Raw genomic sequence first — 23,371 nt, 5'->3', positions numbered from 1 at the left:
AAAGGGGCGGTTACTGTGAAAGTCACTGTTAAAGGGGCGGTCACTGTAAAAGTCACTGTTAAAGGGGCGGTCACTGTGAATTCACTGTTAAAGGGGCTGTCACTGTTAAAGGAGCGGTCACTGTTGAAGGGGCGGTCACTGTTAAAGTCACTGTTAAAGGGGCTGTCACTGTTAAAGGGGCGGCCACTGTTAAGGGTTTGGGCACTGTGAAAGTCACTGTTAAAGTGGTGGTCACTGTGAAAGTCACTGTTAAAGGGGCGGTTACTGTGAAAGTCACTGGTAAAGGGTTGGTTACTGTGAAAGTCACTGTTAAAGGGGCGGTCACTGTTAAAGATGCATTCACTGTAAAAGTCACTGTTAAAGGTTCGATCACTGTGAAAGTCACTGTTAAAGGGGCGGTCACTGTGAAAGTCATTTTTAAAGGGGCGTGCACTGTGGAGGTCTCTGTTAAAGGGGCGGGCACTGTGGAAGACACTGTTAAAGGGGCGTGCACTGTGAAGGTCACTGTTAAAGGGGCAGGCACTGTTAAAGTGCCTGTGCCTGCTTCACTAAGCTAAAAGTCCTGCATGTAAGCTTTTAGCTTAGCAAGGCAAGCACAGGCAGGAGCCTGCTCAGCTAATCCTGGCACATGCCAGCATTTAGTAAACCTTGGGGGGGGGGGGCACAGGCAGGAGCAGCAATGTGTGCTCGTGCCCATACTTCTTTCTCTGCGGCCCATTGATAAAGTGCACAGTCCATACACTACATGTGTCACTTTTATCACTAATGTGGCCATTATTTTGTTTCACCGATAGCTACATGAAGATGTCCTAGTAATTTAGATGTCTTATATTTTTTTATCTATTTTTCATGCTTTTTATCCCATTCACACTATGCAGTTTTTCAGGGCAAAGAAATTTGAAGCTATAGTCCTGATTCAGAACAAGTGCTGTAATGGAAGTAGATTATGCCCTGTAAATGTACTGCTGTATTTTGTATTATGTATTTTATATTTAGTTTTTTGTGGGACTTATATACACATATTTATTTGTTATGCTGTTAAATGCAGATCTCAGGTGTAGCACATGACAGAGTTTTGGAGTGCCCTGGCTCTGGGAGGGGCCCCACTGCTGGTTGGGGGAGTAGTTATATTTAAACCTGGAGGTTTGGCAGTCCATACGGTTACGACTAAGAACGCTACAGTTCGAAAAACGCGTCAATTGTGCGGAGGTGTCCACATGCTGAAATTTGTTACAGAAAATAAAGACGAAGCAACAAAACGATTTACAAGTGCTGGATACTGATGGACGAACATCGGCCGGGACGGTTCACTAACGCAAGTTCGCGGCGACCCCATTCACTTTAAAGGCAGGCGTACCTGAAAAACCTTCAGTTCATATTTGCAGCCAGCAAACACTTACTAGAAGTAGACATATAGTCCCACAACATGGACAGTGATATACCAGAGGGGGGTCATTGGCAAAAATTCCCACAAAAAATATGTATTTTAATCAGGGGCCATTTGTATGCGTCTTAAAGGGAAACTCTCAAAAATGTGCCTTGCTGGAGCCTAGAAATTTTTTATTTCCTATCGGTTTGATGTATACAAATGTGCAGCACTCCACGTTTTTGTATCCTGCAGAGTCTATAAAAAAAATGCATACGTTAACATAATTTTTTTTTCTACCATGGAACTGTATGGTGAAAGGAGCCACTGTACGGCATCCGTCTGAGGCATCTGTTAACGCATACATTTTTGGTATGCATTAAATGGATGGCAAAAATAGGATGTGAACCCAGCCCTTGTGTCAGAATAAGCACCAGTACACAGTGGAGCAGCATGGCGGAGAGGGGAGGCCGCCATGTATTGACAGAGTGCTACCTGGTCCTGGTGGTCAGGGATGAGGACTGTGTTTCCCAAGGATCATTTTCTACTGGGAAAAACAGGGCACAGTATAATACACTAGAATCTATATAATATAAAGATATTAGCACTACCCCTGAATGATAATACAATTAGGTGGTCATTTATTATATAGAAATACGTCTATGTTAGGTGTATTTCTGACACAGATTGTGGTGCAAAGGTCCTTAGCACCGCAATCTGCATATTTTTAGCGCTCATGCCAGGTCTAAAAAAGGATGGCAGGGGCAGGGAAAGGGATACAGTTATGGCCATCCAGATATTGGATACCACCGCCATACATTGACCGGATAACACCTCTGCACAGTGACCGGATAACACCGCCATACCGTGAGCGGATAACAGAGTATAAGAGGGCACCGTACAGGGAATTACTATGGGCACTGCACAGGGTGTGGTAAGAGTGCACAATGCAGGGTATAAGAGGGCACAGTACAGGGAATGACTAGGGGCACTGCACAGCGTGTGGTAAGAGGGCAAAATGCAGGGTATAAGGGGGCACAGTACAGGGTAAGGAGCACAGTACAGGGTGGGCGGCACAGTCACATGACCCTGTGACATTAGAAGGTCCTTATGGTGAATGCGGTTCATATGCCACCATAATGAGAGGCAGAGGAGTGAGACAAGGGTGTGATTATGTGGCTAGAGATACAAAATGTAACTGTCGGCCAGTACAGGCCCCAAAAATTTGGCATTTAACGGACATAAAAGGCCTTTTATGCCGCTGTATTTACCTAAGACAGGGACCATGATTTTTTCTGGGTGGTGGCGGATATTTGTGGGCTATCATGAGGAAATTCAATCAAACATGGTCGACTCGTCACATGTGTTGAATTCCTCTGAGATCCATGCCTCATTCATTTTTAGAAATGCAAGGTAGTCCACACTGTCGTGAGCTAGGCGAGTGCGCTTATCGGTCACGATCCCCAATGCTGTGCTGAATGTCCTTTCGGACAGAACACTGGACGAGGGGCAAGCTAACAGTTCCATGGCAAATTGTGCCAGCTCTGGCCACAGGCCAAGCCTGCACACCCAGTAGTCCAGGGGTTCATCGCTTCTCAGAGCGTCCACATCGGCCGTTAACCCGATGTAGTCGGACACCTGTCGGTCTAGGTGCTCCCTGAGGCTGGATCCGGAGGGCGGCTGTCGATGAGTTGGCTGCAAGAATGATCTCATATCTGAAGTGACCAACACATCTTCAAACCTCCCTCTTCTTGCATATGCAGAAGGATTGGTACCCGCAACTTTTTCTCTGTGAGTGGGAATTCCTCTGCCAGCGCCCGCAAAAGCAGAATGCAGCATTTCTCGAAGCAAGCCACCGTCCTCCTCTGACGCATCTTCAAACTCCTGTAGTTGACTTGTCTTAGATGGAGTAGCCCCCCCGGGAATTCATCCATCATTGCGACTTCCTCATCTTCCTGCTCCTCGACGGCTTGATCAATGATACAACGCAATGCACGCTCCAGAAAGAAGGCGTAAGGTACGATGTCACTGATGGCGCCCTGGCTGCGACTGACCAGTTTGGTGATCTCATCAAATGGCCACAGAAGTCTGCATGCGTCGCGCATGAGCAGCCACTGGCGCGGTGAAAAAAAACCAATCTCCCCAGAACCTGTCCTGCCGCAGAGTTCGTACAGGTAGTCGTTAACTGCATGTTTCTACTGGAGCAGCCTATCAAGCATATACAAGGTGGAGTTCCATCGCGTCGGACAGTCACAAATCAGACGTCTGACGGGCAGGTGGTGTCGCCGCTGAATGTCACCAAGGCGAGACATGGGCGTGTAAGATCTTCTAAAATAGCCAAAGATTTTCCTGGCCTGCCGTAAGACATCCTGGACCCCGGGGTATTTGGCAACGAATCGCTACCCGACTAAGTTCAAGACGTGTGCCATGCATGGCACATGTGTCATTTTGCCCTGTTTCAGCGCGCTCAGCAGATTGGCACCTTGAGCGGGGTTAGCCACTGATCGGCCTGTGATCGCAGAGCTGAAAGCAGTGCAGGACCGGTGTGGCTCTTGGCTTCCAGGCACAACAGCCGCAGCACAGCATGGCAACGTCTCACCTGGCACGTCGAATAGGTTCTGGGGAGCTTGGGGGCCACTGCGGAAGAGACAGTAGCAGCGGAAAAGGAGGAGAGGGAGGATGGAGTAGGAGGAGAAGAAGAGGCAGGCCTGCATGCAATCCATGGCGGTATCACCAAATCTTCACGGGTGAAACGGACACTGTGTGCCAGAGGTACATTCACTTGCCGCTGAAGGTGGCTATATAGCTCTGGGATGCCCTTACTGGGAGAAATATTTCCTTCCGGGGACCTTCCAATGGCCACAAATTTTCTAAAAGCCTCTGAGTCCACCAGTTTATATGGCAGTAGTTGGCGGGCTAGCAGTTCTGACAAGCCAGCGGTCAGCCATTGGGCAAGAGGGTTATCCGGCGTCATCATCTCTTTTCGCTTGAACATTTGGGGCAAGGAAGCCTGCCTTTTGCCAGATGAACGCGACGACGGCGCGGTGGAAGGTGGAGTGGAGGACAACTGGGAGGAGAGAGGAGAAGGAGAAGAGGCAGGATGGGGAGCGCCGGGAGTGTGGCTTTGTGGGTTCTGATGATGTTGCTTTCACTGTACTCGGTGATGGGAGACCAGGTGCCTTCTTAAGGCGGTCGTCCCTAGGTGAGTGTTGGGCTTACTGCGACTTATGCATTGACAGCACAGGCTGCAGATGGCAACACTATTGTCAGCAGCGGACATGTTAAAAAAAAGCCCACACTGCGGAGACATATGCCGGCGTCCTGGGAGCGCCAGATGTGACTGTGCGTGGTATATATAGTGCTGCACTACCTAAATGCACTATATAGAAAGTATATTATTGGTATATAACACACCTACCTTAATCAGTTTTTTTGGGGGGGGCAACTGGTACATCACACCAGTAGAAATTATTTGTTCCAATAGCGTTTGGCACTTTGTGTGGCTGCAGTATCGCAGCAGAACTGCACAATACAATTGCACTATAATATAGAAAGTATATTATAAGTATATTATAAGTATATTACACCACTTAGTATATCACACCTATCGATAGTACACCTATACCAGTCCTTAAAAGGACTTTTGTGGCCCTATTAGCTAGCGATTTGTGTCCCAACAGTCTGTCCTTTCTCCACACAGCAACCTCTCCCTACACTGGCAAAAGACTGAATGTAAAATGGCGGCCAGGTCAGGTTTATTTATAAGGTAGGGCGTATGTTAATGTGCTGGACAATGTAAAAGAATATGGCGGACGCGAATATCACCATATGTTCGCCCGTTTGGCAAACAGCGAACGAGCAAAGTTCGCTGCAAAACGACTGCCGGGTGAAACGCAAGGCCATCTCTAGTGCTGGAACTTTCTTTACATTATTTATGGAAGAAGAAATCTGATGATTACATGTTAAAGTCCCCTAGAGAAACAAAATAAGTGTAAAAAAAAAAAAAAAAAAAAAAAAAAAGGTTTTAAAAAATATACAAATTCAAATCACCTCCTCTCAATATTAAAAATAAAAAAAAAACTTTATGGAAATCGCCTTATCCAAAAACTTCTGTACTTTTAAAAAATTAATTCCTATACCGTGAATGATGTAAAGGGGAAAAAATCTAAATGGTCGATTAACCATTTTCACCAAAAAAGTGATCAAAAAATTATACTTACCCCAAAAAAGAGCATCAATAATAACTACAGATTGCCCCCCAAAAAATGAGTGCCCAGACAGCTCCATAGTCCTAAATATAAAAATGTTATGGGAGTCAGAATATGGAGAAGAAAAATAGTTTTTTTCCAAAGTTTTTTTTCTCTAAGTATTAAAACACAAGAAAAATAATATCAATGTGGCTTCATACTGACCTGGAGAATTAGGTATCAGGTCAGTTTTAGCCCTTAGGAGACATTGTAAAAACAAAACCAATAAAACTATGTCAGAACACTACACCGTATGCAATAATAAATGTTGCCATTAGAAAGTGCAACTCGTCCCTCAAGAACAAGCACTCATTCGTTTGTTTTAATAGAAAAATAAAAAAGTTATGGCTCCAGGAAGGCAAGGAGTGAAAAGCGAAAATACAGAAACTAAAAATCATAATGTCAGGAAAAGGTTAAACAATCTTATTACTTTTGCAACTAATCTGATGCTTTTTCTCTACTCCGTTCCAGATGTGGTATTATTGAATATCTGTCACACTGAATAGTTCCTGATCTTTAGGGCTCATGCACACGAACATATTTTCATTCCGTGTCCATACTGTTTTCTTTTTAGGACCGTATGCGAAACCATCAATTTCAATGGGTCCGCCAAAAAAATGGAAGTTGCTCCATGTGCATTCCGTTTCCGTATGTACGTATTTCCGTTCCGCAAAAAAAATAGAACATGTCCTATTAATGTCCGCATTACGGACAAGGATAGGATTGTTCTATTAGGGGCCATGTGTTCCGTTCCGCAAAATATGGAATACACACAGACGTCATCTGTGGTTTTTGCAGATCCGTTTTTTGCGTACCGCAAAATACATGCGGTCGTATGCATGAGGCCTTAAGAAAATGTTGTGTTTGACATAGAGGACAAATACTTGATTTATCTCTCTAACTTCTAACTTACTAACACATGCCCATTTTTATTATTTGGGTAGGACTGCATCCATATGGTATTAGTATAGTATAGTATTAATTCACTTTTTCTTTGTGCCTGCTGGGAGACAGCATACTGTATTACAATATTAAAAGAGCTAAATAACACCATCAGATAATTACCAAAAAATACTTTAAATGAAAACGCAAGAGACATTTGTGAGGAGACATTGGGATTGACCACAATGTTTATTGGGAAATACAAAATACAGAACATATTTTTTTGCGCTAACATTACATTGAACTGAATTAGCCCATAACTCATTAAATAAACCATCTGTTCCCCAAATGCTATAGCAAAAGCAGAACATAAAGTTGAGCATCTTGTAACCTGGATACTTCTGAAAAGGACTATGCCACCTGCTGTGACAGTCCAAACAACTGCAAAATATACAGATGGTAAAAATGTAATAAAATTAGAAAAATGGGAGGGAAAGCAGGAGGAGATCGCAACAGAAAAAGGGCTAACTTCCTGAATTAAGTCCTAGTAATTACTTTCTCCTATTAAAACCCAAAGCAAGGGATACTGGTGGTAGCCTAAAAGTAAACTTGCCTACCAAAACCCTTAGGGCTCATGCACACGACTGTATGTATTTTGCAGTCCGCAAAAAGTGGATCTGCAAAAAATACGGATGACGTCTATGTGAATTCCGTATTTTGCAGAACAGAACAGCTGGCCCCTAATAGAACAGTCCTATCCTTGTCCGTAATGCGGACAATAATAGGACTTTTTTTTTTTTGCAGAACGGACTTAAGGAAATGGAAAGGAGTAAGGGCTCATGCACACAAATGTATTCTCTTTCCATGTTCGTTTCGGGTTTTTTTGCGGACCGTATACGGAACCATTCATTTCAATGGGTCTGATAAAATGAAACTGAAGTTACTCTGTGTGCAAAGAAAAAAAGGGGTCAGTAAGCACATCCCCATGCGCAGGTGCACATTGCCATGGCTAGAAACACAAAGAAAAAAAAAATACAATGCAACAGCACTCTGCAAACCAAATAAAGTACAAGAAAGTATTCCGATGCTAATGCTATGCCTATTTAGTAAATTTAGGATACTTGGCAAATAGATTTTGTACAAAACTATTTGGGCCCGTCTGGCAAATGTCAAGGCGATCTCTGAAAGACGGGAACCTAACACTAATGACTTAATAGGATGGAAGAATCTCCTCCGGCTACACAACCTACCCTGTTCCCCCTTTTAAATAAACCACACCAACACTTACTTGCTTGGTATAATGACCATGGTGGCCAACTTTATTATTCCACGCATAACAAAACCACATCGTACACCATAAAACATTAATAATAATAATAACAATAATAACAATAACCATAATAACATCCGGCATTTTACACACATAACAAGGATCCTGGAGGGCAACCCAAACGAGCCGTATCCTCCTTCACCGCCTCACTTCAAGACTTACCCTTGGCCGCACTCACCGACCCAAGGGCACCAACTCCTTGAAGTATACTAGTATCCCCCCCTGTAGGCCTTGTAGCCCAAACAGGGGACCCATCCTCGGCATTAACAAACCATCTGAGATGCAGGCTCCAACATGTCCTGCACCTCTTAACCATTGAATTGCTCCCCAGGATCCTATTTCCATCAGCCTTACTACTATCACCAATCTCAAAATAATAGCAAAAAAGGGTGGGAGGGAGGGAAATTCCACGCTGAAAGGCTGCAACTGACCCAAAGCTCCACCTCCCAGTCTTATATCTTCCCGCCGTAAAACCAACTCCTCCCCACCTAACTCAACCCAACCCCTAAACATACACCCGGCAATTTTAACCCTCTCCTAGCCTACAGTCTTCCCCCTAAGTCAGCTCGCCCTGCGCTAAGGCTGCGCCCCCGCTCCGTTGCTTTTATGACTTAAAAGGATGGAAGAATCTCCTCCGGCTACACAACCTACCCTGTTCCCCCTTTTAAATAAACCACACCAACACTTACTTGCTTGGTATAATGACCATGGTGGCCAACTTTATTATTCCACGCATAACAAAACCACATCGTACACCATATAACATTAATAATAATAATAATAACAATAATAACAATAACCATAATAACATCCGGCATTTTACACACATAACAAGGATCCTGGAGGGCAACCCAAACGAGCCGTATCCTCCTTCACCGCCTCACTTCAAGACTTACCCTTGGCCGCACTCACCGACCCAAGGGCACCAACTCCTTGAAGTATACTAGTATCCCCCCCTGTAGGCCTTGTAGCCCAAACAGGGGACCCATCCTCGGCATTAACAAACCATCTGAGATGCAGGCTCCAACATGTCCTGCACCTCTTAACCATTGAATTGCTCCCCAGGATCCTATTTCCATCAGCCACCGACAACCACCGGTGACACCTCACCTGTGGGCGTCCCGCCACACCCTAATGGCCGTCTCCAAACCCTCCTGGATACCCAAAGCCCACATATCTATGCCCACATCATTCAGATGTACACCATCATCTCTTAAGAATTGAGGCGACGCCGCCTCCAATTCCCGATGACGAACAACAATCCCACCTTGCCTGCGCACAAAACGCCCTACCTCTTTATTCAATTTTGCCCGGGCTTTGTTAATCCGCTCCACCGACCTAGCAAACCGCCAGCAACGCCGCGCAACCACCTCCGACCAAACCAACAACAGATCCGGAAACTCCGACAATAGGCGTAGCACATCCAATTTGATATCCCGAATAACATCCCGGGAACGCCGCACTCCCAAATCGTTGCCTCCAACGTGAAGCACCAATATATCAAGTGGCCGATCTAAAGTGGCATTCATGTGAATTTCAGGCAGAACCCGCCCCCAAAGTAGCCCCCTCAAACCGATCCACCGAACTAGCAATTCCTCCACTCTGAAGCTGCCGGCCAGAATCACTCCGCCGCAGCGCCGGAGACACCAGCTCTTCACTCACAGGTAGGCCCAAGAAGGCAGACAGCCCAGCCGCAACACTTCTTCTCTCCACAGGTGATGTCCTCCTGGCTCGACCCCGACGCGGCGCATCTCGCGGGGACGTCGCCGCCTGGGAACGATCCCTACCCCGTGCTGAAAGGGAGACAGGTCTAGGGGAAGCCTGACCCTCTCCCGCCGGCCCGCCACGCGATCCTGAATTCCTCCCGCTGCGTCTGGGGGTCCGGATGGCCACGGACACCTCAGACCTCAGCGGAGGGTCCCTGGCGGGGCTTCTAATGCGTCGGCGGACCCGGGGGGTAGCTTCTGGGCTCAAGCGCTCAGGGGGGACAGATCTCCGGGCCCTGACAGCGCGAGCTACAGCAACCGGAGGGGCGGGAGGGAGGAGGGCAGCCTGAATAGATTGCTGCATGAAATCCACTCCATGTACCTGCACCGCGTCCCTCACCGCCGCCAGCAACTCGTCCACGGAGGCCATGTTGTCCAAATTCCACGCTGAAAGGCTGCAACTGACCCAAAGCTCCACCTCCCAGTCTTATATCTTCCCGCCGTAAAACCAACTCCTCCCCACCTAACTCAACCCAACCCCTAAACATACACCCGGCAATTTTAACCCTCTCCTAGCCTACAGTCTTCCCCCTAAGTCAGCTCGCCCTGCGCTAAGGCTGCGCCCCCGCTCCGTTGCTTTTAATACTACCTGTTATCTGCCATAACGGCCACCATAAAATTCCGCTTTATACTTACACTAATTAAAATCAGTGTGCATTCCATTTCTGTATATCCGTATGTCCGTTCCGCACAAAATAGATCATGTCCTATTATTTTTATCACTATATTCAGGGGCAGATTAAGTGCATGATAGGCCTGGGGCTGTCTACCCAATTCAACCCCCCCTCCTCCATTTTAGTTTTTTTTCTGTATGAAGAGGCGGCGGTGCTTCGTGGGCGCCAAAGTCTCTTCCTAGGTCATATGACATCGTTCACATGGTCTAGGTGCAGCTCTGTCCAATCTGAGTGATTGGGTCTGATCTGTAATACCAAGAGCAGTGCTATCAATTGGACAGCGTTGTGCGTGGTAAGGAGCAAAGAGGCTGCGGCGCTCTCTTTAACATCGCGGTCTCCTCAAACAGCTGATTGGTTGGGGTGCCAGGAGTTGGACCCCCACATCTCATAACTCTCTAAATACAGATTTCATAGATGTTACATGCAGTCCTATGTAACACCACACATAACACAGTGAACTATTGTGTTATTTGGGGTGTTACATAGGACTGCATAGAACATCTACTACATTATCTGTACACAGAAAGTTATCACTGTTATCTGGGCTGTTACATAGGACTGCAGGTGACAAATTAAAATTTTAGTTGCCAAATTTAAAATACATATGATTCTGATAAAAAAAAAGACTTGTAGGAGAAGATGAGACGCAGGTCACAGTAGTGAGCCAGCTCTACTTATAGGGGAATACAGCACCACCTACCTCTTACATCCAGTGACTTCTCCTGTCATGTAGATCTTTCCTCTTCTCCTCTGTTTGACCAAGACCACCATAACTAATTCTTTCAGCCGCATCTTGTCTCTACAGAGTTTGTTACACAGATACGTTAGATTTCTCATTATTGGGGTCATTTATCAAACTGGTGTAAAGTAGAACTGGCTTAGGTACCGATAGCAACCAATCAGATTCCACCTTTCATTTTCCAAAGGAGCTGTGAAAATAAAAGGTGGAATCTGTTGCAATGGGTAACTAACCCAGTTCTACTTTACACCAGTTTGATAAATTACCCCAAAGGTCCCTATAGTGTCTACAGCAATTATAATGTCCCATAGAGTGCCCCCAGTAATAATAACACCCTATATTGTGCTCCAGGTAATAATGCCTGTATAGTGTCCCCAAAAATAATGTCCCCTAATAGAAACGCCCCCACACAGTAATTTACCAACACTGCCCCCATATGGTAATTCCCCCCACACTACCCCCATACAGTAATTTCCACCACACTGCCCCCATATAGTAATTTCTTCCACACTGCCCCCAAATAGTAATTTCCCACACACTGCTCCATATAGTAATTTCCCCCACACTATCCCCATACAGTAATTTCCCCCACAATGCCCCCATATTGTAATTTCCCCCACACTGCTCCATATAGTAATTTCCCTCACACTGCCCCATATAGTAATTTCCCCCACACTGCCCCATATAGTAATTTCCCACACACTGCTCCATATAGTAATTTCCCCCACACTATCCCCATACAGTAATTTTCCCCACAATGCCCCCATATAGTAATTTCCTCCACCCTGCCCCATATAGTAATTTCCCCACACTGCCCCATATAGTAATTTCCTCCACACTGCCCCATATAGTAATTTCCCCACACTGTCCCCATATAGTAATTTCCTCCACACTGCTCCATATAGTAATTTCTGCCACACTGCTCCATATAGTAATTTCCTCCACACTGCCCCATATAGTAATTTCCCCCACACTGCTCCATACAGTAATTTCTTCCACACTGCCCCCATTAGATAATTTGCCCTGACACTGCCATCCATTAAGTAATTTGCCCCGACACTGCCATCCATATCGTAATTTGCCCCCACACTGCCATCCATTAAGTAATTTGCCCCCACACTGCCCTTCATTAAGTAATTTGCCCCACACTGCCCTTCCTTAAGTAATTTTCCCCCCACACTGCCCCATCAAGTAACAACCCTCCACACTGCCCCCATTAGATAATCTGCCCCGACACTGCCATCCATTAAGTAATTTGCCCCCCACACTGCCCCCACAGTATTAATTTCTCCACACTGCCCCCACAGTATGATTTCTCTACACTGCCCCCACAGTATTCATTTCTCCACACTGCCCTCACAGTATTAATTCCCCCATGGTAGAAATTTGCCCCCACAGTATTAATTTCCCCCACACTAGTAGTTTGCCCCCACGTAGTAGTTTGCCCCCCACTGTCCCTTCAGTAATGTCCGCCAAGGTTGGTACACAAAAAAGTCTCCCAGTCGGCGCTCACTCGTAGATGGTGCAGACGCGCTGCGCACACACGTCAGTGTGCTGCGTCCGGGCACAGGCGCGGTACGATGACGTCATCACGCCCGCCTGCGCCGGGATTTTACTACTGCATAGGCTTCAGGCTTACTAGGCCTGAAGCCTATGGTGGTGATCGGCGGACGGTGGCGGGGCAGGGAACTATGCGCTCCCGTCCCCCGTCGTAGTTTGTGGGGGCATTTGGGTCAGCGTTGGGCCCCCCAGCGATGCCGGGCCCGGGGCTACAGACCCAAATGCCCCAATTATAATCAGCCACTGATTAAATTCACAAAGTAACAACACCTTTACCTGACAGGAATACTGAGTAATGCTCTGTTCCTTTAAAAATTCACTTTTTATTAAACATGATTAAAAATACTAATATCATTTCATAATTACAGGAGGGATTCAAACATATAACGCCATAGTACATATTCAATCACAGAATAATAACAGCATGATAGTATAAAGGTACGAAAAATCTTTAATGCCCCACATCTATCTCATTAGCGTAAGGTGTGGCCGGCTACCTCTTTTTAATTATTTACTGACAGCTATGATATATGGGGTTAGCGTAACATATGCTGGGCAGTTCAATACCGCCTCTAAACCATCCCCTAAATCAGGGGTGATCAACCTTACAGACACAAAGAGCCAAAAAACGTATGACTACCAGGAGCCACAAGCTATACATTTACACACGAGTCACCATATTTTTTTGCCCTACAAGATGCACCTAGGTTTTAACAAAGAAAAATAAGAGAAAAAAAGCTGAGAAAAAAAGAAAATATATATTTTTCATCAGACCTCAGATCAGACTTCTAAATCATATCCCCAATCCTCATCTGACCTAAAATAAAATCCCCAAAACTTCACCAGACCTCCAAATCAGACCCCCAAAATAAGACCCCCAATGAGATTCCCAGTGTCAGACCCTCAATGCTCAGATCTCCCCCCCCCCCCATGCTCAGATCTGCCCACCATGCTCAGGTCTGCCCCATGCTCAAATCTGAAACCCCACGCTCAGATATTCCCCCCCAGACCCCCATTGCTCAGATCAGGACCCCCCATGCTCAGATCGGACCCCCATGCTCAGATCAGACCCCCATTGCCCAGATCAGGACCCCCCATGCTCAGATCAGAACCTCCCATGCTTAGATCAGACCCCCATGCTCAGTTCTATAATTTAAAATATTCTCTGGTCAGGTCTGACCCTCTCCTCACTGTGACCTGATGAGCACAACATCAGGTAATAGTGCATGTCCCCACGTACTACGGTCTCATACAGTGTGTATCAGGACGTAGTGGAGAGTGAGCTGGAGCTGCAAAGTAGCAACAGTGCCCGATCAGGAAAAGAGATCTGAGCATGGGGTGGGGAATGAGCCGGCCTGACTGTTTCCCGGCTCCACAGCTAGAGCCGCACTTGAAGAAGCAAAGAGCCGCATGCGGCTCAAGAGCCACGGGTTGGCCACCCCTGCCCTAGATCATTACAAGTCTTTCCTTATTAATAATAAAAATGTTATATCATATAGCTCCCCTCCTGAAGAAGCAATAACATGAAACGCGCGTTGAGGGGAAGTCGCCATTTTACACTCTAATCTAAGGTATGTCACAGATAGGAAGGCCCAAGTGCAGTTCCACTATATGATATCACATTTTTATTATTCATTGGATAGTAAGGAAAGACTTGTAATGATCTAGGGGATGGTTTAGAGGTGGTATTGAACTGCCCAGCATATGTTACGCTAACCCCATATATCATAGCTGTCACTAACTAACTAAAAAGAGGTAGCCAGCTACACCTTACGCTAATGAGATAGATGTGGGGCATTAGAGATTTTTGGTATCTTTATACTATCATGCTTCTATGAGTCTGTGATTGAATATGTACTATGGCGTTATATGTTTGAATCCCTACTGTAATTATGAAATGATAATTAGCATTTTTTTTATCATGTTTAATAAAAAGTGAATTTTTAAAGGAACAGAGCATGTCCTATTATTGTCCGCATAACGGACAAGGATAGGACTGTTCTATTAGGGGACAGCTGTTCCGTTATGCAAAATACGGAATGCACACAGACTTCATCCGTATTTTTTGCGGATGCGTGTTTTGAGGACCACAAAATATATACGGTCGTGTGCATGAGCCCTAACTTTCGTTTTTTTCTGCGGACCCATTGAAATTAATGGTTCTGCATATGGTCCGCAAAAGAAACGGAATGGAAAGAAAATACGTTCGTGTGCATGAGCCCTTACAGCCAGACTTCAGTCCTCTAAAAGTTCCTTTCTAAATGTCACTTCTTCAGTCCTTGGCCCTTCTGCTACTTGTAATTGGGCCTACAAAAATGATCTTTCAGTAGATCTTACCGTTTATTATAAGGAACAAGAAATTAAAGCATAAAGGAACATCAAGAAAGCTATGAATTGCTTTACTTTTTTTATTTCGCCAAATATTTACTTTACACTAACTTTGGAGATTCAAAAGGATCTTTCAAATCAAAAGTGCTTGTATTGTCATGATAACGTTAAAAAAAAATAAAAGATTATTGCTGGGGAAAAAAACATTTTCCTCTGTAGGGGCTCCAAGCGTAAATTTTCATGGTACGTATTGAAATGAATGGGTAACTAACCATGTAATATGTGGCTGTCAGGGTTTACCAAGTAGAACGTTGCCCATATTGGCTGCCTGATCAGGCTAATAAACGGAGGTCCTGAGCAGGAGACCCCAACCATGAGGTTCCATTGGGCATGGACAGGAATGGTCTACATGACACAAACCATTTTGGGAATGTTTTGAACACAATTCCTAAGATATCTTAAATGGGTTTGGATAGACACCCCCCACCAATCAGCTGTTCCCTGCAGCCACCGACACAGGAAGCTATACAGGGGACAGAGCCAGAAGCAGAAGGCTCTGTTGACTGTGTAGTGGTCATGTTGGGGTACTGCAGCATTCAAGTGATTGGGAACTATGCTGCACTATGTCCACGCTGGAAAGTACACAGTGGATGGAGTTATCTGTCCACTGCATAATTTCTGGCGCAGGCGACTGCCTGAAACAGCTGATTGGCAGGGCTGCCGGGTGTCAGACTTCCACTGATCTAATATTGATGACTTAGTCTGAGGATAGGCCATCAATATCTAAGTATCGGAAACCCCATTAAAGGGGTTTTCCCATCACAGACAATGGAGGCATATAACAAGGAGCGATGTGCAGCCGTCCTCCATTTATTTATATTTCCGAAAATATCCGAGCTGGCTCGACTATTTCCTTCAGCCCCATGGAAATGAATGGGAGCATTGACCCCGCAAGTGCGCAGTGCTCCCATTCACTTGTATGGGGAGAGCGCTTGGCGGTGGCCAGATTCCGGGAAACCTGGAGTCCTCGAGCCACCGCTCTCCCCGCTCCATTCTCGGTGTAGGTGCGGTTCCCAGAGGTGGGACCCGCACCTATCAGACAATGGGGTCATATCCTAGCGATATGCCCCTATTGTCTGTGATGGGAATACCCCTTTAAGTCTAGATAAAATCTCACACTATGTATGTCCTAAGCATAGGTCATCAATATCGAAGTACCGGAAATCCCTTTAAAGCTGTATAAAATTTCACACTAGGTATGTCCTGAGTAGGGATTAGCGAATCCATGGTTCCAAGGTACCACTTGAAAACGAACCTGAGTTCGGGAAATGAATTTTTACAGTAGAAATTGATTTGATTAATGAAGTTATTATGCAAAGTCTCACGAGATTTTGCGTGGTAATAACTTCGGCTCATAGGAGCCAATACATTCTAATACTGTACGGACCGCTCGCTCCGTACAGTATTCAAACAAAGTATTATGGGAATCGACTTCGGATGTTTCAAGTCAATTCGCTCATTCCTAGTCCTGAGGATAAGTCATCAATCTCTAAGTCCCCGAAATCCCTTTAAGTCTGGATGAAATCTCACACTAGGTATGTTCTGAGGATAGGTTGCCACTGTCTACAGTAAGTACCGGAAATCCCTTTAAATCAGGATAAAACCTCACACTAGGTGTGTCCTGAGGATAGGTCATCAATATCAAGTCCCCGAAATCCCTTTAAGTCTGTGTCACTACCAGAGCTTTGGGACGTTCTCACAGCTCTGTTTCTCCACCCCTGTGATGATGTCACTACTAGAGCTGGGAGGAGTTCTCACTACTCTGCTTACTTTTGGTTTCTTTCACCACAGCTGTCCTTCATGTGTTTGATTTTCCTCTCTTTATATCACCCCTCCTCCTATGATAGGATGTGGATTATAGTTCTCACTTCAGTTGTAGCTCTGGCTTTAGTTTCTTCACTTGTAGCTATCAGTTCACTGGACCTGTGTTCTGCTGCAGCTAGCACTCCGGATATTGCCAGCCTGTCCTTGGATCCATCTTCTCTGCGGCTGCAACACCGTCAGCTAAGTGTGCAGACATTGTTGTGTTCCTGTTTATTTTCTGACTGGATCTGAGGTGGCCACGGTTCCCTCCATATACTGAGTAGGGCACTGGTGGCCGTGCCCCTTCCACTATTGTAGGGGTTACAGTGGTCATTAGTCTTAGGCACGTGGGCATGCCTCTTTCCGCCATTTGGATCCGGGCATGTGCTTTAGCAGAATAGGGAGAGCGTTGAGGGTCGGACAGGGGTCACCCGTTATCCTCCCTAGTTCTGGGTCCAGTCAGTAGCTCTGTACTGTGTATTACTATTGTTGCCCACATACAGCCGTGACATTATAATCCACCAAAACTGTCCTTTTTTGACATGGATCCGCTTTCTGGCCTGGTTGACCGCATGCAGGGTCTTTCTTTGGAAGTAGCGGATCTCCGTCAATCTATGACTCAGCTTCAAGCATTGGGCCCTGCTCCGGCTCATGGAGTCTGTTGCGAGCCAAAGGTCTCACTTCCGGAGACGTTCTCCGGGGGCAGTGAGAATTTTGTTCGTTTCAGAGAGGCATGCAAACTCCATTTTTGCTTGTGTCCTCACTCTTCTGGTAATCAAGAGCAGAGGGTGAGGATTGTCATCTCCCTGCTCAGGGGTAATGCTCAGACTTGGGCTTTTTCGCTGCCATCAGGGGATCCCTCCCTTCGATCCGTGGAGGGATTTTTTGTGGCCCTGGGGCAGATTTATGATGACCCGGATCGTGTTGCTCTGGCCGAATCTAACCTACGTGTTTTATGCCAGAACAAACGGTCTGCGGAGCTTTATTGTTCTGAATTTCGGAGATGGGCAGCTGATTCGGGTTGGAATGATGCTGCACTCCGGAGTCAGTTCTGTCATGGTCTCTCGGAGAGATTAAAAGATGCGTTTGCTTTCCATGAGAGACCAACGTCCTTAGAGTCTGCCATGTCATTGGCGGTACGCCTTGACAGGCGTCTAAGAGAAAGAAACGAGACCTCTCTGTCCAGCCATTGTCAGTCTAGGGGAAGTGGTGCGGACTCATTCAGTGTGCAGGGGCCTCATCCTGTCTCGCTCCCCTCTGAGGAGGAGCCCATGCAGCTAGCTCGACTTGCCCCTGATAAAAGAGGATTTAGTCCTCAGAGTATGGTCTGTTTTTGTTGTGGGGGCATAGGTCATTTGGCAAATGTTTGTCCATCTAGGAGATTCTTGAACCGTACTAAGAGCGATAATAAGAGAAAAATCTCAAAAGGTAAATCATCAAGTTCTGCTTCATCTGCTACTTTGGGCAAAGTTGATGTAGGATTTGATGCTTTTCCTCTGACCTGCAGTTCCCGTTTTCTCCTGTCTGCCAGGGTGGCGCTAGAGAGCAAAGTCATTTCTTGTGAGATTTTTGTCGATAGTGGAGCGGCCGTCAATCTTATTGACACTCAATTTGTAGCCATGCATGGTTTTCAGGTTTGCACATTAGATAAAGATATACCTGTTTTTGCTATTGACTCTGCTCCACTCTCACAGAGATCTCTGAAAGGCATTGTTCACAATATCCGGCTAGCTGTAGGTGACACTCATGTGGAGGATATATCTTGTTTTGTCCTTAACGGATTGCCGTCTCCTCTAGTTTTGGGGTTACCCTGGCTCACTAGACATAACCCCACTATTGATTGGCAAGGAAGGCAAATAAATGAGTGGAGTGACTTTTGTAGAGAGAATTGTCTCACAGCGACTTTTGCAGAGGTGTCTACTAAAACGGTGCCATCATTTCTCTCTGATTTCTCGGACGTGTTTTCCGAGAGCGGTGTTCAGGAGCTACCTCCTCACCGGGAGTTTGACTGTCCCATTAACCTCATTCCTGGCGCCAAGCTGCCAAAAGCACGCCTCTACAATCTCTCACAACCGGAAAGAATCGCTATGCGAACTTACATCTCCGAGAGTCTCGAAAAGGGGCATATTCGTCCCTCAAAGTCACCTGTGGCCGCGGGGTTTTTTTTTGTTAAAAAGAAAGATGGCTCTCTGAGACCTTGCCTAGATTTTAGGGAGCTGAACCGTATCACGATTCGCGATCCCTATCCCCTTCCTCTGATCCCGGACCTCTTCAATCAAATTGTTGGGGCCAAGGTGTTTTCCAAATTGGATTTGAGAGGCGCGTACAACCTGGTCAGGGTCAGAGAGGGGGATGAATGGAAAACGGCCTTTAATACCCCTGACGGGCATTTCGAGAATCTCGTTATGCCTTTCGGCCTGATGAATGCTCCGGCCGTCTTTCAGCATTTTGTTAATAGTATTTTCTATCATTTAATGGGGAAATTTGTATTGGTGTATCTTGATGATATTTTGATTTTTTCCCCTGATGTTCAGACCCATCAGGATCATCTTTTTCAGGTTCTGCAGATTCTGCGGGAAAATAAATTGTACGCCAAGCTGGAGAAATGTCTTTTTATGGTATCGGAGATTCAATTTCTGGGTTTTCTCCTCTCTGCTTCTGGTTTTCGCATGGATCCCGAGAAGGTCCGTGCTGTACTTGAGTGGGAGCTTCCTGAGAATCAGAAGGCATTGATGCGCTTTCTGGGTTTTGCGAACTATTACAGAAAGTTCATTTTGAATTATTCCTCTGTTGTCAAACCCCTCACTGACATGACAAAAAAGGGGGCGGATTTTTCCTCTTGGTCGGAGGAGGCGCTTGCAGCCTTTTCTAAGATTAAAGAGAATTTTGCGTCTGCTCCCGTCTTGGTGCATCCCGATGTTTCCTTACCTTTTATTGTTGAGGTGGATGCTTCCGAGGTGGGTGTGGGTGCGGTTTTGTCCCAGGGCCCTTCCCCTGCCAAGTGGCGACCCTGTGCCTTTTTCTCTAAAAAACTCTCCCCGGCAGAGAGAAACTATGATGTGGGCGATAGGGAGTTGTTGGCCATCAAGTTGGCTTTCGAGGAATGGCGCCATTGGTTGGAGGGGGCCAGGCACCCTATCACCGTTTTTACCGACCATAAGAATCTGGCATACTTGGAGTCGGCCAGGCGTATGAATCCGAGACAGGCCAGATGGTCTCTGTTCTTCTCCAGATTCAATTTTGTTGTTACATTCCGACCTGGGATAAAAAATGTGAAGGCTGATGCTCTCTCTCGCTGTTTTCCGGGAGGAGGAAACTCTGAGGACCCGGGTCCCATTTTGGCGGAGGGGGTAGTTGTTTCTGCTCTATATTCCGATTTGGAGGCCGAGGTCCAGGCTGCCCAGACTGAGACACCTGCCCGTTGTCCTTCTGGGAAGTTGTTCGTGCCTCCTGAGCTACGTCACAAACTCTTTAAGGAGCATCATGATACGGTTCTTGCTGGTCACCCCGGGAGTAGAGCCACGGTGGATCTCATTGCTCGGAGATTTTGGTGGCCGGCTCTTCGTAAGTCGGTGGAGGGTTTTGTGGCTGCTTGTGAGACGTGCGCTCGCGCTAAGGTCCCTCGTTCACGGCCTTCAGGTTCCCTTCTCCCGTTACCCATTCCTTCCCGTCCTTGGACACACCTGTCCATGGACTTTATCACGGATCTTCCTCGTTCCTCGGGGAAGTCGGTGATCCTGGTGGTGGTGGACCGTTTTAGCAAGATGGCTCATTTCGTACCTTTCCCTGGTTTACCTAATGCTAAAACGTTGGCGCAAGCTTTTGTCGACCATATTGTTAAATTGCACGGCATTCCCTCTGATATTGTTTCCGATAGAGGCACGCAGTTTGTGTCCAGGTTCTGGAAGGCTTTCTGTTCTCGCCTGGGGGTTCGGCTGTCCTTCTCTTCTGCTTTTCATCCGCAGTCGAATGGTCAGACTGAGCGCCTCAATCAGAATCTGGAGACATATTTGCGCTGTTTTGTTTCAGAGAACCAGGAGGATTGGTGTTCATTTCTCCCTCTTGCTGAGTTTGCTCTGAACAACCGTCGTCAGGAATCTTCTGATAAGTCACCATTCTTTGGTGCATATGGGTTCCATCCACAGTTTGGGACATTCTCGGGAGGGGCTCTTTCTGGTTTACCTGAGGAGGAGAGATTTTCCTCGTCTTTGTCTACCATTTGGCAAAAGATTCAGGGTAATCTTAAAAAGATGAGTGAGAGGTATAAGCGTGTGGCTGATAAGAGACGTGTGCCTGGTCCGGACCTGAATGTGGGTGATCTGGTGTGGTTGTCTACTAGAAACATTAAGTTAAAGGTTCCCTCCTGGAAATTGGGTCCCAAGTTTATTGGGCCTTATAAAATCTTGTCAGTCATCAATCCTGTTGCCTTCCGTCTTGATCTTCCACGGGTTTGGAAGATACATAATGTATTTCACAGATCTCTCTTAAAACCATATGTCCAGCCCACGGTACCCTCCTCTTTGCCTCCTCCTCCGATTTTGGTTGATGGCAATCTGGAGTTTGAGGTTTCCAGAATTGTGGACTCTCGCATGGTCCGCGGTTTTCTTCAGTACCTCGTTCATTGGAAGGGGTATGGTCCTGAGGAGAGGATGTGGGTTCCGGTGTCGGACATTAAAGCCACTCGCCTCATCAGGGCATTTCATAGGGCTCATCCTGAGAAGGTGGGTCCTGGGTGTCCGGAGTCCACCCGTAGAGGGGGGGGTACTGTCACTACCAGAGCTTTGGGACGTTCTCACAGCTCTGTTTCTCCACCCCTGTGATGATGTCACTACTAGAGCTGGGAGGAGTTCTCACTACTCTGTTTACTTTTGGTTTCTTTCACCACAGCTGTCCTTCATGTGTTTGATTTTCCTCTCTTTATATCACCCCTCCTCCTATGATAGGATGTGGATTATAGTTCTCACTTCAGTTGTAGCTCTGGCTTTAGTTTCTTCACTTGTAGCTATCAGTTCACTGGACCTGTGTTCTGCTGCAGCTAGCACTCCGGATATTGCCAGCCTGTCCTTGGATCCATCTTCTCTGCGGCTGCAACACCGTCAGCTAAGTGTGCAGACATTGTTGTGTTCCTGTTTATTTTCTGACTGGATCTGAGGTGGCCACGGTTCCCTCCATATACTGAGTAGGGCACTGGTGGCCGTGCCCCTTCCACTATTGTAGGGGTTACAGTGGTCATTAGTCTTAGGCACGTGGGCATGCCTCTTTCCGCCATTTGGATCCGGGCATGTGCTTTAGCAGAATAGGGAGAGCGTTGAGGGTCGGACAGGGGTCACCCGTTATCCTCCCTAGTTCTGGGTCCAGTCAGTAGCTCTGTACTGTGTATTACTATTGTTGCCCACATACAGCCGTGACAGTCTGGATGAAATCTCACACTAGGTATGTACTGAGGATAGGTTGCCACTGTCTACGGTAAGTACCGGAAATCCCTTTGAGTCTAGATAAAATCTCACACTAGGAATGTCTCTACGTACCAGAAAACCCCTTTAACAATACAGTAAAACATCTCACTAGTTCAAAATGACTTGAAACCTCCTTTGATCACTCATAGACCAGTTTCTAGAGTTTTGACTATGAGCTGGCTTTCATAACATCTTGAAAGATTCATGAAGTATCATGCACATTAAAATATTTCCATATTGTATGACTAAGGAAGACCATGTACTGTATGCACTCTAAAGTGATGGGATGTGTGCTACCACCAAGGGGGCTCACATGTTGTACACATGGTCATGATACATACCGTACATCAAATCAATGAAAAAACTATGGATTCCAGCTCAACAAATCAAGTTCTCATACAAATAGCTTGGCTGGCTATTCTTTCAGTAACTCATTACTTGTTACTTAACATTAATGAAACCTCCCATTTTATGAAACGAGGGCAAGAGGTGACGTATTGCGCACACTGATCTCACCGTAGTTGTGGAGATCACTCTTGAAAACATAGAGTTGTATAAGCAAACACGTGAACGTATCTGCGGCTCAGTTATTATACGCCAAAACTTAGTTTACAATGATATGTCACTGTTAATATATTACTTCTTTCTTCTGCCTTCATTGGAAAAGCAGAATTTGCTTCATAGTTCTATTTAGTAAAATAAATATAAAACTGCATCTTAATGGGCCACAGAAATAGATGAACTTTACTGTTTTTATTTCCTGGAATTCCAGAAAGATTACCGAAATAATTCCTTGAGTTGTTTATTGCGCAACGCCATGTTTTTGTGTGAGGTAGTCCAACAGTCAAAAGTATCTCCATGGAATATTAAAGCACCCCCTAGCCTTCCAAAAATTAAAAACCAGCAGGTAGATGCTTGGTTAATACAATCTCTGTTCTTATAATGTGAGCTATTGCCTTCCTAGATATTATAACACAGGGGTCAAAGGTGGCACTAACCATAGGCAGCAAAGTTCTCAACTAGGGCTGCACGATATGGGAATTTTGTGCGATTGCGATTAGGGCCCTAAAAATTGCAATAACGATATGCAATGCGATATTTTAAGGGAATTGTGCTAGAGGTCTATTTGCTTGGATTTTCCCATATGAGCCGCTGACGCG

This window comes from Bufo bufo, chromosome 2 (genome assembly GCF_905171765.1).
Source record: "Bufo bufo chromosome 2, aBufBuf1.1, whole genome shotgun sequence".
Taxonomy (NCBI): domain Eukaryota; kingdom Metazoa; phylum Chordata; class Amphibia; order Anura; family Bufonidae; genus Bufo; species Bufo bufo.
Note: the sequence above shows the minus strand (reverse complement) of the source record.